The sequence below is a fragment of the Rosa chinensis genome, chromosome 2, assembly GCF_002994745.2.
Source record: "Rosa chinensis cultivar Old Blush chromosome 2, RchiOBHm-V2, whole genome shotgun sequence".
Classification (NCBI taxonomy): domain Eukaryota; kingdom Viridiplantae; phylum Streptophyta; class Magnoliopsida; order Rosales; family Rosaceae; genus Rosa; species Rosa chinensis.
The window spans coordinates 12,687,620-12,703,675 of NC_037089.1; positions in this window are offsets into that span (position 1 = coordinate 12,687,620).

Sequence of the window (16,056 nt, forward strand, 5' to 3'; positions counted from 1 at the left end):
CAGTGAGCTTGTGAAGTAGACGCAAGTATGAGCAAACCCTAGGTGACGACCTGAGCTGCTGATACCATGAAAGCTAGGGTTCTTGAGGTCACAGCTAAAGAGAAAATGAGAGAAGAATTGAAGAGAGATTTTTCTATTATTGTGATTCTGTTTCAACTAACTCGAAGCAAGAGAGAGTACAACTATTTATACAAGTGAACAAGTGAGCAGAATTGTGACACGTGTAAAACAGCTGTAGGCCACTTAATCACATAAGCATGCAAATAACAGATTAAGTAATAATTAACCCTAATTAACAGAAAAACTAATCTTCTTCATTAACAGCAATAAGGAGCAGCCCAGGAAGAACTTCTTACCTCCCCCATTAATATAAGTTGTCTAAAACAATTAAGGAAAAATAATTAATTTCAATACATGACTCCTCATTTGCTACAAAAGTAAATTCAAAATAATCTGATTTGGTATTTCTTTAAACTAATTTCATTGAATTTTTTGGTGTAATTATCACTAGCTAAGATCCAAGGTCAACTTCTTTGGCTTAGAGGTGGGACAGTGATGGTCATTGGCATTAGATCTAGCTTCGTTGCAGCGCTGAGTTGGTTGAGATCGCACATATCGATTGATCATGGGTCGGTGTCCAGCGACATGGGTTGGTTCAAGGCAGCGGCGGCTTCTGGAGATCAATGGAAGATCGGGATGTTTGGGTTTCCAGGTGAGTTTTGGTCGCATCATTGCATCAAACTCTATGGAGACGGCGTCAAGGTGTGTCAAGACTTCTGGGGGTGGTGGCTGTGGTGGCTGGCGTGGTGCTTTCGACGATGCTGCACAGTGCGGCAAGGGTTGGTTTGGGCCATGCCAACTTGTTGTGCTTTTGGGCTTCTAGGCAACTATCTTTTATTTCGGGCTTTAGGGTTTTTAAAGGTTTAGTTTTTATTCCAATAACTCCCTTTTGTTTGGGGAAGGTAGTGGGTTTTGGCCCAATTTATGCTTGCTTTTTTAGTGAGCTCTAGTCTACATTGCTATGGTTTCTTTTTACACCAAGTTAATGAATCTCTTGGAGTACCACAATTGAGTGCATTGACGAAGGGAGATTCAATGTAGTTTTCTTAGTGTAAGCTGAGATATGTAGTTGTGTAGGCTCTTGATTTTTGCGCGACAATGTACTAGTGGATGGTACCCGTATTCCCTTACCTGCTTGACCACTGAGTTAGGGTACAAGCATATGAAGTTTATTTGTATGTGCCGTTCTGGCTTTGGGATTAAATGAAATCTCTATTACTCGGTCAAAAAAAAAAGGTCAACTTCTTTTAATTAGATTTATTCATATTCTAAACAAAAAAAATTAGATTTATTGAATGGGTAAAGCTATGGTATGTAAACATTTTTCATACATCAACTATTTTTATCCCTTTAAGGCCTCATGTTACCACTTTGAGGACTAATATTACTATTTTGAGGACTTATATGGTAAACTAAGAAAATTTGCCACTTTAAGGACTCATGTTACTACTTTGAGGACTAATATTACTATTTTGAGGACTCATGTGGTAACTAAGAAAATTTATCACTTTAAGAACTCATGTTACTACTTTAAGGACTCATGTTACTATTTTAAGGACTCATTTTACCACTTTTAAGGCAATTGTGTGCATGTCATACGTTAACACATTGTAGAATTTTCCCTATCGAATAGATATTATATATTTTTTTGAAGGGGATATATATTATATAGGGCTAAATACTGATTACTATTCTGTGGTTTAGATCCAAAATCAATTCAGTCACTGGACTTCTAATTTCATCAAAAACACACATATACTTTCAATTTTGATCTAATAGGTCCAATTCGTTAATATTATGTTATGGGTTCAACTCATAGTTGGATAATTTGATGAAAAACTTTTTATTTGATAGATTTCTAATAGTGAGACCACTCCTAAATTGACTATGCATGCCACCTCAACATCACATCATAAAATATAGGCCATATATGAGGCACGTCAACAAGTTAAATGACTCAATTATCGGAAGACTAACAGATTGGATCTATTAGATCAAAATTGAAACTGCATGGGTTTTTGATGAAATTAGAAGTCCAGGGACTGAATTGATTTTGGACCTAAACCATAGGGTAGTAACCAGTATTTAGCCCTATTATATATTTGAGAACCAAATTTTTAGAACCATTCATATTCCAAAAAAAAAAAAAAAGGAGAAGAAGAAGAAAGAAAGAAAGAACCTATGATTTGGATTCACTTATGCAAAAAATTTTGATAATTCTCTACTTGTTCGGCCCCTCCAAGAATCAATTTTAAATTCCGTCACTGGATGAAAGTACACCAAAAATGTAGGCAACTCCCTTACAAAATTCTCCTTTGTTGAATTGATAGAGATAAAGAAAGAACAAAGAATGAGATAGCATTCTTCACTTGGAGCAATACAGAAAAAAAAAAAAAAAAAAAAAAAAAAAAAAAAAAAAAAAAAAAAAACCCTAGAACACTCTTGGCCGTCTCCATTGCTTGGTCATGCCTTGTCCAACGGCACGACTTCATGGAGGGTCATTGGACAGGCTTTTGAAAAGGTAAGAGCCAAGAGTTAGTCCTCAAATATGCCTAGTCGGAGTGAAGATTGGGTGCTGCCGGTTTCCAGTGTTGGTTCGCAGGGATCCAGATGGGAAGGCAGGAAAGGCTGTCAATGGTCTGTCGATTAGCAAAGAAGGTCGTGGTCAGGGCGAGATCATGCACGCTATCGTCCCAGGGGCTTGCTGAAGACGATCGATCCAGGAGGCTGGATTAGGAGGGATAATGGGTTGAGTTCTTATCGCGGTTGGTCTGGCCTTGGTGTTGTTCAAGGTGGAGCGCCGATCTCATTTGTCCCGGTTCCAAGCTGGACTAGTCAGCCTGGGTAGAGGAGGGTGGAAGGTTGGCGGTGGGAATTTATGGGAGCCGCCGGTGCTGTGGCATCATAGATCTCAACTTGGGCTTGGGCTTGGGCTAAGGTTTATGTGGCCTTGGGCTGTTGCTTTGGGCCCAAGCTATTTAATATTTTATTTATGTTATGTTTTTCTTATAATTGGATGTGGGTTTATGTTGGCAATAAGTCCCTACCAATTTTTGTTAGGGAGATGTGGGCGTTGTCTCGGTATGCACACTCAGTGTGTCTTGTTTGGCCTAGCGAGGAGGCGAGCTATTTGCTTAATCAAATTGATGCAACCATCTAGTGGCAAGATGAAATTGAGCATCGCCAAATTTATCTCTGTGCGGCAACATATTAGGAAAACTATGTTATTTGTAAAGATACTTCTTCGTGATGGAGTTATCTTTTCGGTATATCACCGCTATATCAAAGCAAATGGAGTAGCCATTCGTGCACTCTTTGCTATTCGATGCTTATTAGAATACATAGATTTTGTGGAAAGTCTTAGTATTATTTCAGGATGTTCTTTTTATGCTTATTATAATCTGGGGTTTATGCAATATGTCATCCCCTTGTATTCAGTAATTTCAATAATCAAGACTTGAGGCCTACACCAACCCATTTTCAAAAAAAAAAGAAAAAAAAAGAACAAAGATTGTTGAAGATACAGATTTAATTGTTCATGGGTGCTTTGGTAAAATTAAGGAGGTGTAATTAGCTTTTTAAGTATTCAAAAAAGTTAATTAATAAATAGGAGAAGTCCAAATATCAAATTTGTAGGTCCAACTAGAAACACCTTAAAAAAATAAAAATAAAATATAATAAAGTTCCTTTAAGATCATAATTTTGTCTAAAAACTGTGGACTATAGCGCACGATTTTTTATCGAAATCACATGTTCTTATTTTCTCATCAAAAGTTTTCCACCCTCAAATAACAATTTAAAACACTTCACGAACTACCAAAACTCAAAAATCACAACGCAAATTTTGTTTTCTACAATTTTTTCAAATTAAATAAATAATAAATTATAAATAAAAAAAATTTGTTTGAGATTTTAGTGTTCCGTCAATTGAAACATACAGGAACGCTCTAGAGCTAACCGGTGAGCTTAGTACTAAGAAAGCAAGAAGCTAACCATCTTTTAGACCAACTTTTAGGTCACATATTCATCTCCACCGTTTAGTTTTTAGGTCCCTACTAGTAGATCAATTTTGTAAATTTTTAGCCAAATTAATAATCGTTTTGGTACCGAACTAGATAAAATCAATGGACGAACCGAATATGTCGAACCTAAACCATTCGTGTTTATAACTATTAAATCACGATTATAAATACCTAAACGATCATCAATTTAGCTGAAAAATTGCAGAGGTATAGGGACCTAAAAAATGAACGGTGGAGATGTCGATATGTGACATAAAAGATGATTAATTAGCTTCTTAATATGAAGCTAACCGGTTAGCTCTAGAATGTTCCTCTTGAAACATCTTTTAAAAATCATGTCCTACGAATAGTGAATTTATGATATTAGAGAGTTTAAAGCAAAAAAATAATGTTAAAAAGGTTTAACATATTTCAGCATGTCAATCCTTGAATTCCACGAAATGCCCCTGTGGCACTACTCAACATGTCAAACCATGTAAAGTCGCACTTATATTCAAATTTTCATGTCTTTTTATCCCATCGTTGGTAAACAAGCAATTTTAGAATGTGTTCTAATTGACGGAATACCGAAATGTCTAACAATTTTTTTTTGTTTACTATTTTTCAAAGTCAGAGAGTAAGAAAATTTATATAAAGAAATCCGTTCGATATTTTAGTGTCTCGCAAGTTCACGCATATGTCATTCAAAAGTTTATCTCTTGGCACATCCAAAAATGACAAACTATGTCAATCCCTGTTTATATTCAAATTCTTTCATGCCATAAATTCACTGTCGGTAAAATATTATTGTCAAAATGGTATTTCAATTTACAGAACTCACACCCCTCTTTTTTGGGATTCAAATTTACTCACCACCAATATTTTAAATATAAAACTGTCATGTGTTATAGAATATAATTATAGTTAATCATGATGTTTTATTTAAAAAAAAAATTTATGTATTAAATTAATTCTCTATGACGTGGCAAGTTTTAACATGGTGGTGATATCACCACAAAATAAAAGTGGTGAGTAAATTTGAATCCTCTTTTTTGCAAGGTTTTTCCTAAGGGAGCTTTTATTCATACCTCCAAAATTGGTATTTGTACCTCTCTCTTTTTCCAAATTATAGTTAACTTTGTTAACTCATGCCAAATTACCAATAAGGACACAAAAGAGGAAAAAATATATATATATTTAACCCCACCCCACCCCACCCCTCCCCTCCCCTCCCATGATGTCAATGAGGTCTGAAACTGTGATATCCACGATATCACTTATCCTAGATAACCAATAGGTCATAACTCATAGACAAAAAAAAAAAAAAAAGTATCTTCTTACCTCTACAAACAGTATGTTTCAATGAGGCAATTCGCAAAATTCTAAGCTGTGCATTGCCTATTATATTGCTGCTTGCGCTTTTTTTCCTACTCGAAGCAATTAGTAAATATGTGTCTCTCTCCAAGCTAAGGAGCATTATGTTGGACCGGCTTTGGAACACTATGACCACTTTCAGTACGGGCATTTGTAACGATTGTAAGTAAATCATAATTAAGTAATGAAAACTTTGTATCTAAAAACTCACTTTAATTAAAAATTAAAAAAATTTGAGAATTGAGAGTAATATCTAAACATCTCAGATAGCAGTATATCAATGTGGTTCTATATTCAATTGATTTAATGAAAAATACTGTATTGACTACTAACTGGAGATTTTTTTTTTTTGGTTTAGCTTAATTGTATGAAGGGTAAAATAGGGTTGTGAAATCGTCAAAAATTGAATGAGATTTTACTACTGATTTTGGAGGTATGAATAGAATGTAAGAGAAGAAGTTTTTATTGATTTTATTGGATGATGGGCGTTGTGGGAAAATTAGGGAGGTCTAGATAGCAAATTGGTTATCTATAAAAATAAGTTGGAGGTCTATTAAGTTGGGAAGTCCAAATGCCAACTTTAGAGATATGAATAGAAGCTCCATTTTCCTAATTTCCAACTTTGGAAAAAAATTTGATCTCTTTTTATTTTTATGATAGATTGTAATTAGTCTTCATGCAAATAATCTCGTACTTTTACGCAGTAAATGATTATTTTGTATCTCACCATGACTCCTGGATATGTTCATGTTTCCTCTACCAAATAACAATTTGACATATATGCAACAAACTTGGAAACCATACTCGTTAATTACATTTTTATTTTAAAAAATAATAATTAAAGTCCAAATATTTGACCCTAATGTCGGGATGAATTACTTTGTTTGTCACAAGGCAAAAATACAAAAACAACATATTATATGTGACATAAGCGTAAAACCCTCGGAATTGGAAATATATATATATATATATATATATATATATATATATATATATATATATATATATATACAGATCCTATCCAGAGCGGAGCTCCGCTTTGAAAATTAACGTGTGAAGTTCGAGTTTTGGGTCACTTTTCGGTAGCATATCCACATCTCGACCGTTCAGTTTTTAGGTACTAGTGTATAGATCGTCTCTGAAAATTTTCAGCCAAAATGATGATCGTTAAGGCATTGATAACTGCCTTAAAGCTAGTACGGTTCAGGTTGACATATTCAGTCCGTCCATTGGTTTAAGCGAGTTAGATACCTTAACGATCATCAATTTGGTTGAAAATTTGCAGAGATGATCTATACACTAGTACCTAAAAACTGAACGGTCGAGATGTGGATATGCGACCGAAAAGTGACCCAAAACTCGAACTTCACACGTTAATTCCAAAGCGGAGCTCCGCTCTGGATCGGATCTGATATATATATATATATATATATATATACACCTCATGTGTTAAGGGTTGAATTTCATATAGTACAGATAGACTTTGCCGTTTGAATCCGATAGCAGAAAATCACTTGTGTGGATCGTTCCCAAAGGAACTCGGCGCCCTGCATGTATCCAACAAAAGTTGAACTTGATCACCTCCTTCTTGTTGGAACTTGTGGGACTTTAGTCCCACATAGAAGAAAGGATTAAGGGTGGTAACCTTAATAAGACCATATCCTTGCAATCTATTAAATAAATGACAAGTCTTGATATGAATTTTGGTGGCTTTGGTGGGCTTTTCCTCCTGGGTTTACCATAGGAATAAGCATATATATAAAGTCATAGATGGGTTTGATTAAATGTGGTTTTATTTTTATTTTTTGCATCAGTATTCAATTTCCGGATAAATGCAAACAGTTGCAACGGATGAATGCAAACAGTTGCAAAGGATGAAATCAAACGACGCCAACCACCGACACAACTGTTCGCGTTAACCTCTATATATGGACAACCTTGGGTCGTCATTCGATCATCGAAAAAATCCTCTTCTTCTTCTTCCTCCTAAATCGTTTCTGAGAAAAGCATAAAGTAAAAATTCGCCAGGGTCAAGTTGTATCCTCTAGATAGACGTCTGAGAACTACAGCACGAGTAGGGGTGAATTTCTGTCTTAGGTCACTGCATTGCAGGCCTCTATCTGATCAAGTTAGTGAATTTAATTTCTGTTCGAAACTAGTTATTTTTAATTTCGTTTATTTGTTGCTATATATAATTGTTAATATTTCGTATTATATATACTACTTGTACATGCATATACTGATTGGTTCTAACACTTCTCACCCCAGATTATGGTTTTGGTAGTCCTCCAAAATCCATAACCCCATTGTGTTCTCAATGATCAACTCCTCTTCATATACAGCCACACATCCATTCACTTCTATGAGTTTTATCATGCTCAAACTAATGCCTACTGGTATCGCGAATGGGATCTCGGCATGTTTACTTACTTAGAATGGGTGGAAATGATTACAAGGTAAATTTATTCCTGTGTTTACTAACACATAAAGGAATTGGAATGATTCCGGATAAAAGTATTCTTGTGTTTATTAACACATGAAGGAATCGGAATGGGTGTAGGTCACACCTCCTTATAAGGAATCAATTCCTGAAGGGCACGTTTACTTACTTGGAATGGAAAATAATCATGAATCGGAGACAAGTGGAATGGGAGAAGAAAGGAATCGGTATTGATTCCGGATGAATGATTCCTAAACCCATCTCCCCCCTTCGTAATCGAATTCCTGAGTATTTAGGAATCGATTCCTGATAAATAGGTGCGACCTACACCAATTCCGATTCCTTCATGTGTTAGTAAACACATGAATTCTTTTATCTGAAATCATTCCGATTCCTTTATGTGTTAGTAAACACAGGGGTGTTTTTACTCTGTAATCATTCCATTACATTCCATTCCATTCCAAGTAAGTAAACGTGCCCGAATACTCAGAAATTTGATTACGAAGGGGAGAGATGGGTTTAGGAATCAACTCCTCCGGAATCAATACCGATTCCTTTCTTCTCTCATTCCAGTTGTCTCCGATTCATGATTATTTCCATTCCAAGTAAGTAAACGTGCTATAAATCTCTCGTCTCTGAAATCGAACACCACTATGATATTCTCAGCCTCGTGTATCCAATGTATGCCTCCGTGGAGCTACACACTTCTACTAGTAAAATCCAACCATTTAGGATCGAGAGGGAGATGTTCCAAGTCTAAGTCCCTTCGCGACCTTGTACCCTGAGTGAAAATCTTCAGTCAACTCCTTACCAGTTTTGTGCATGATTTCCTGCACTTGGAGAACCTTATACTCGTCTATAAGTTCACTAAATCCAAGTCGGTGAACAATATTCTCACTTGTGGTTAGCATGGGGAAGACTAATGACATCTCTTGTGTATGGATTAACTATGTGAACGTGGTTCGGACAAGAGGATCAAACCATTGACACTGTGTGTGCCGCGGAGAAAAGAAAAGGTAGATGTCGGAAGGGTTAGGATGTGGGTTGGTACTGTTGGCTTCCCTTTTCGGTTGATTTGGAGGGATAAAAAGTGTCGACATGGCTCTGAGTTTCTGGTGAATATGATGAGAAAGAGGTGAGTGTAGTCTTAACGGAACGGGAAGTGATGGTGGTGTGCTTTAACTAAGGAAGGTTTGCTGATTAGAGAACACCATAATTTGCATACCCGCCGGAATCTCATCAAGGACTTCGCCGGTAACCTAGGCAGTATTTTAGAGGGTAGGATTTTAGTTGGTAGCTTTGTCTCGCCAGCTGGGCTTGGATTTGATCCATGTTATGTTTGAGGAGGAAGGGTCCGACGATAATTGAGCGAATCACCGGCGCTGGCTCCCTATTAATAACTAAACAAAGGTTTCATTGCTTGGGTGTGGGTTTGAATTTGTCAGTTTGAAAAGACCATTAAGCCCTTATTGGTAGGTAACTTGGTTAACACTTGTGCGGCCACTATCAGAGCACACGGTGGGGTGCATAGGTCCACCAGTACGCTGATTAGTAGAATGAAGCAATATCGGTCCAGATGCTACCATTAGCGGATGCCTACGGGTTCTTCAAGATGGGAAACCTTCTAACCAGCGAGATCTGTCCACTCCCATAATCTGCCTGCAGTCAGGTACTAGATTGAAAGTTTGGCACTTTCATTGAGGGGTTTAGCGGTGGTTTAATAGGGATTTGGTTGACCTTGGTTTTTTTTTTTTTTTTTTTTTGGGGGGGGGGGGGTGGTTAGCCTCTCCCTAACTAGATTGTCTTCATTCATTGCTAGACTAGTATGAGGCTACTCTGATTTTGTGTCGAACTAGTCAATCTTTGTATGAATTTTTTTTTTTTTGACTGAGTCATGCAGTATCTCAACTTCCTTCCCTCTAGCCACAAACAACAGCGTCGTGGATCAAACGAGGGTTAGGGATTCCCAACCTTGACGTTCAACTACTAGTCCACAGTATAGAAAAATAATTATCAGAGTCGTTAAGACAACAACAAAAATACTTAAATACTGAAATTTTCCAAAAAAAATGGGCGTATGAAATTTTCCGTACGTGTGTCATGTTAAAGGCATAATATTCTCATCGTCACTAGTAAGAAGTAAATGGTTCAGATTAAACCCTAGCTTTGGAGCTTAAGGCAAGGCAATTCCACTGTTCTTTAATTTTCCATTCTTCTTATATTGTACAGTTAGAAACCCATCTCCAGTACTAGATATCAGGAGCTCACAAGTGTGGATCGTACCAAAGTGAATGTTGCGTCCTACATTGTCGAAAGTATAGGGAAACTTGATTATGTTCTTAACCCAAACATGATTATTGTAGTCCTCCAAATTAAGGCTCAAATACAGCGACACATCCACTCACTTCAATTAGGTCTTTGTTCAAAGAATATTTGTCACTAGGAAGTATTTCGAGTTCTCCCGGAAGTGGGAACTGTTAAAAACCATATACATGCTCACAATATATGCACACAATCATAAAAGGGATTAAGGCTTACCTTCAGCAATCACTGGCATGGATTCCATCTTATGCTACAAACACGAACACTGAATATGGCCTTCTGTCACTTACCAACTAGCTTCTCAATGGACAGAACAATATGCAAAACGTCGGTAGTAATCAGGGACCAATTCATCTGTATATATAGGAGACTTAACCCTCAAGAAGCTTCCCATTAAAGCTATCCATATCGGTTTAGGTTTCCTAGTTAGATTCTTAATGTAACACTTCATTGTAATCTTTCTTGCAGACTAAGAATAGGATTACTTACCTTAATGAATAGATACACTGCTTCATTAAGTTACAAGTATTGATTTACTGTTTGTATCCATGTTAAAATAGGATTGATATTAAGCTAATCATCAATTACTTTATGATGATATGTGTTATGTCCATATTTGATCTTACAATCTCCCCCTTGGACTCACACATATCATGCTCGATGATTTGCACCAGAGAACATCAAAACACTACAAAAAAATGATTTTTTTGCGACAATAAGAAAGCGTCGGCAAAAAGGCAAAAAGCGTCGCAAATACTATTTTGCGACGGATTTGCGACGCTTGGTGAAGCGTCGGCAAAAATCGAGTCGCAAATACTTTTTCGTTATATACGACGCATAATTGGGTGTCGCAAAAAACTTTTACGACGGATTTACGACGCTTTTTGGCCTGTCGCATATATTGACGTCGTAATCAATTTTGGTTAAAAACGACGCATTAGGAAGCGTCCTAAATAGTATACGAATTTTTACGACGTTTTTTCTCCCGTCGCAAATATTGTGACAAGAGAATAAAAAAAAAATAGCGACAACTAAGACTGTCGCAATTGAGCTTCTGGACTTTCACCTTATTATAATCAAAGAAGCTCTCCAACCAATTATTATATAGTACCATTTACTTAAAACAAACATCATATAATGCCGAAAATTGTTTATACAAAAGTATAGTCCCCGCACATATAGAGTTTATAATCTTGAAACCAAAGCCTGCACAGTTTATAATCTTGAAACCAAAGCCTGCACATACAAATAGATTTGATTAGTATTGCCAAGTATATATTAGTTTATCTCACTTATTATTGCTATACAAAGTTGCAGATCTCTAATAGTTCATTTCCACAAGCATATAAGACCCACAGTTAGAACTACCAGAAAACTTAAATAAAAAAGTTTCTCATTAAAAGCATTAGGAAAAAACTATACCAGCAAGGCAGCAAGACTAGAAAAGTCAAGAACTCAGGAATACTCTTAATCATTTAGAAGAATCTGAACCTGCAACAAATACTTTATGCTATTGCAGGTAACATTAGCATCTCCAATATTGTCTTGCATATGCAACAATTTACTTTCTAATCAACTTCCAAGTTACAGAATCCAAAGAGCACTTTGACTTGGCTGTTTCAAATATAAACAATAAAGCTAATAGTCACAACAGCTTTGCATACATAAATGTCAACACAATTGTATATTGAACAGCCAGTGATAACAAAACATTGACAAGGCATTAATGTGGTCATATTCACTCATTCACATTGACAAGGGGTTAATACAATAGAGTTACTAAAAGAGTCTAAACTAGATTTTTAAGACCAAATATTACCTAAAAGAGAAGAAAGTCGAGCTTGTTTACCTCAAAAGAAGACGTCACCTATTTACAAAAGCTGTGGGTTATAGCTTTTCCTGAAGAGTAAGAAGCAAAACAATGTTGTATTATCAGACAAATGATTGGTTTCATAAGAATGTCAAATTTATGAGGTTTATAGTGGTAAGAATTAATCAGAACATTTCAAGGGATGCTTTTGGAATAAACCTAAATAGCTAAAACTAAATAACTTCATAGGGAAAATGTGCAAAAGCTCAGACTGATATTAGGGATGAGATACCTGAAAGAAAAGTGGACCTCTTTCACCTACTAAGCTACAATTGGCAGCGTTCCCAAGTGAAATATTTGTTATACCTGTAATGTTCTTCACAAAAAGACAGAACATAATACAAACCAAGATAAACGGGGGAAAAATCATCAACGGAATTAGGAACCAAAACTCATACAGACTAGAAATTGGTATAGAATATAGAGTTAGATTGTTTAATCAACTCTTATTTGAATTAATGGTCCTACAAACATGCTAATCCTTTGCACCATTACTATGAACAGATATATAAGAAATCCATAGGGAAAGCATAGAATTTTGATATATATATGTTTACATCATCATTTATACTGGCCACTGAAACTACAAGCCCTTTGAAAAATAACATGACTAAAATTATAACTCATCAGAGATTCTTCAGAGTTAGAGATTATATGGGCTTACCCAGCATAGAGCACAAGCAAAACCAGTGAATACCATACTGAAATTAGCTATTTGCTTAGTCGGAAGAGAAGAAATCTGAACCATATCTGGTTGAACAGAATCACCAATCGGAGTTTCATGAACGCAATTGCAGATGAGATCGATGCTTATTGGTGGATACTTTAACTCCTATAACCAGAAAACACAACAAACAGACACCAACCATTCAGATTCAGAGTTTCATGGGCGTCGTTTCTCTAATAACGAACAATTCAGTTCCTACTCTCCATCAACGCCCCCCCCAAAATTCCGATCATAATCCAGTAGCCGTCGAATGACCCATGGAACAGTTTTCTTTGCAACCCTATTGGAGAGAAGACCCCGATTTTCCTTTCTAAGAAGAAATCGTGTATTCGTGTAACTGTGAAAAAGTAAACTTAAAAAAGAAAAAAATTAAAATAAAAGCTGGACTATTTAATTGCGACATACGATGCGACGAATGCAACTGCGTATCGTAATTAGATACAGCAGTAAGGTTTAGCGCGTAATATTTTGGTAATTATGAAAATTTTAATAGTTTTTACGACGGCCGCATTATTATGTCACAATTAAATGTCACAAAAGGCCAATATTTTTGTAGTGAAACCTACTTAACTTACTGAAGTGCGCGCCAGATAACAAACTTAAATCGAAAATCCATTCCAACATGGTCAGATCACAGTTACTTATGCAGAGCAAGAAACAGTATACATTTTAACAAAAATGCAGAGTTTCAAAACCACAAACACAAGCTCCTGCAATCCACATATGTCAAACCAGAAGTGATACAATATATGTTAATGTGTATCAACAAGTAAACATATATTAGGTCCTACTTTATGTTTCTAAAACCAAAAACTCAAGCAAATTTACTGAACACTGATGGCTTAAAGATATTGCTTGAACCTTAACATCATGCTTCACATGATTTAAGCCATCTGATAGCAAGTATAACTTTAAACACAAAATCGATAATTTTCAGAACATTCAACAAAAACTGCAGTAATAACCAAAATCTGAAAATACCTCAAAATTTATTAATAATAAATCTGTCATTACAAACAAGTTGTGATAAACAAAATAAAAGATCACAACTAAAACACAAGAACTCAAAAAACCTTAGAATTTTAAATGCTCCAACTGGACTAACTCTCTACTGAACCTAAGCATCTAAATTAGCTAAAATTCTAATGCTTGCTGTATGTTTCTGGAATGCTGCTACTGACAATGCCTTGGTGAAAGGATCTGCTAGCTGTGAATTTGTGTCAATACTCAAAACAGCTATTTCACCATGCTTTACTCTTTCTCTAACACTGTAATACTTTAGATCAATATGCTTGGAATTATTTGACCTTTTACTGTTTTTGCTAAAGAAAACTGCAGCCTCATTGTCACAATAAATTACAAGTGTTCCAGCCACAATGTGACTCAATACTTTGGTCTGCATGAGAAAATTCCTAATCCAAAGTCCTTCACACACAGTTTCATATACTGCAATAAATTCAGCTTGCATAGTAGAAGTTGAAACAAGTGTTTGTTTCATGGTTTTCCAAGCAATAGCACCTCCTGCAAGCAAGAACACATATCCACAAGTGGACTTCTTGGAGTCTGGATAATTCCCTGCAAAATCCGAGTCTGAGAATCCAATGAGTTTCAGATCCTCCACTTGCCTATAAACTAGCATGTGGTTTTTAGTTCTCTGCATGTATCTCAACACTTTCTTCCTAGCTACCCAATGTTCATGGCCTGAATTAGATTGGAATCTTGACAAAATCCCTACTGCAAAAGACAAATCCGACCTAGTGCAGACTTGTGCATACATGAGACTTCCTACAAGTCTGGCATAAGGCTTTGACTCCATATTTTCTTTCTCAACATCACTATTGGGACTTTGCTTCTTGGTTAACTTATCTCCTTTGGACATGGGAACTTCTCCAGCTGCACACTTCTCCATACCAAATCTCTTTAAAATTTTGGTAACATAATTCTGTTGAGACAAACCAAGTAGTCTCTGTGCCCTATCTCTTTTAATCTCAATACCTAGTACATAGGATGCTTCTCCTAAGTCTTTCATGTCAAAATTCCTTGATAGAAAACTCTTGGTATCTTTAAGCAATTTAATGTTACTGCTAGCCAAAAGTATATCATCCACATAGAGTACCAGAAAAATAAAATTGTTCCCAACAGTCTTCAAATAAACACACTCATCAACAATATTTTCTGTAAATCCAAAAGTAGAAATCACAGAATCAAATTTCTTGTACCACTGTCTAGAAGCTTGTTTTAGGCCATAAATTGATTTTCTTAACTTACACACTAAGTTTTCACTTCCAGCTTGTACAAACCCTTCTGGTTGCCTCATATAAATCACTTCATCTAGTTCACCATTCAAGAAAGCTGTTTTAACATCCATCTGGTGCAGCTCCATATCAAAATGAGCCACCAAAGCCATGATTATCCTAAACGAGTCTTTTGTAGAAACTGGAGAAAAAGTCTCAGTAAAATCAATGCCCTCCTTCTGTGTAAAACCTTTGGCAACTAATCTTGCTTTATGTCTCTCTACGTTGCCATTTGCATCTCTTTTGGTTTTGAAAACCCATTTACAACCTATAGGCTTCTGGTTGGGGTCAGGTTCAACTAATTCCCAAACTGCATTTTGACTCATGGAATTAATTTCTGCTTCCATTGCTTGCTGCCATTGATGAGATTCACTACTTTCAATGGCCTGATTAAATGTAGTTGGATCATTGTCCTCTGCACAGTTCATTTCAATTTCTGCTTCTTGCAGATAAACAATCTAGTCACTCTCTTCCCCCCCCATAAGTTGGTTTTCTTGCTCTCTGTGATCTTCTAGGCTGAGCCACTGGAGGATGGTGAGGTTCAGTTACTTGACCAGTTACGTGGTCAGTTACTTGACCAGGGACAGTTACTTGGTCAGTTACATGGTCAGTGACATGGGCAGTGACTTGACCAGGCACAGTTACTTGGTCAGTTACATGGTCAGTGACTTGGTCAGTGACATGGTCAGTTACTTGGCCAGTTACTCGACCAGGTACAGTTACTTGGTCAGTGACATGGTCAGTTACGTGACCAGTGACATGATCAGTTACATCTTGTTCTAAAGGCAATGCTACACTTATATTCTCATCTGACACAATTTCCTCAAAATCTGAGGTTAAATCCTCAAGGTTTGTATTGTGAACTTTTTCACTTAGAAACTTTACTTGATGTGTTTCAAAAATTCTAGGTGAATGATGAGCAGAATATAATTTATAGCCTTTAGATTTATCTGGATAACCTATAAAAT